Source organism: Octopus bimaculoides, chromosome 17, assembly GCF_001194135.2.
Source record: "Octopus bimaculoides isolate UCB-OBI-ISO-001 chromosome 17, ASM119413v2, whole genome shotgun sequence".
NCBI lineage: Eukaryota > Metazoa > Mollusca > Cephalopoda > Octopoda > Octopodidae > Octopus > Octopus bimaculoides.
This window is the reverse complement of record NC_068997.1, coordinates 33280962-33281789: the sequence shown is the minus strand read 5'-3', so window position 1 is coordinate 33281789 and position 828 is coordinate 33280962.

The following is an 828-nucleotide window of genomic DNA, read 5'->3' as shown; positions in this document are numbered from 1 at the left end:
TCAAGAAAAAGTCCTCCATTGTAACGATCGTTTCAGATGAAAAGATCTTCAATGTTGATGTTGTTCTGAACCGCAGAAATGACAGATTTATTGCAAAATCAAGAGCTGAGGTTAAGGGGACATTCAAAACAAAACATCCTGCTCAAGTTATGGCTTTTGGTATTGTGGCTTCCGATGGAAAGAAAATGCCTATAAAATTCTACAAAGCTGATGAAAAGATCAATGTTAATACTTACTACAAGATTCTGAGATACCAGGTATTGCCATGGCTTAAAGCAAACTACCCAGATGGTAATTATGTATGGACACAGGATGGTGCTCCAGCCCACATAACTAGAAAAATACAAGATTTCTGAAAATCCAACTTTAGCAATTTTTTGGAATCATGTTTATGGCCGCCTTCTAGCCCAGATCTAAACCCTCTGGATTATGCTATTTGGGGCGTTTTAGAAGATGCTACCAATAGAACATCACGCAGCAATGTCGACTCTCTTAAAGATACTATTAAAGAAGAATGGGAGAAGTTGTCTCCCGAATATTTGAGGAGCACTTGTGCAAGTTTCAGGAAGCGTGTGAAGGCAGTTATTGAGAAAGAAGGAGGACACAAAATAAAAACATTTTCTATTATGTAAATTTTCTTGTGACAAATAAATTCTCATGACTTTCAACAAACTAATTGGTCATACATTGTCTTTCAATCCCTGCCTCCAAATATTGTAAATTTTGCTTCCCCACCCTGTATATATATATATATATATATCAGCAATAATAATGATAATAATAATAATAATAATAATAAGGATTATTACGAAATGGCATAGCGTTACC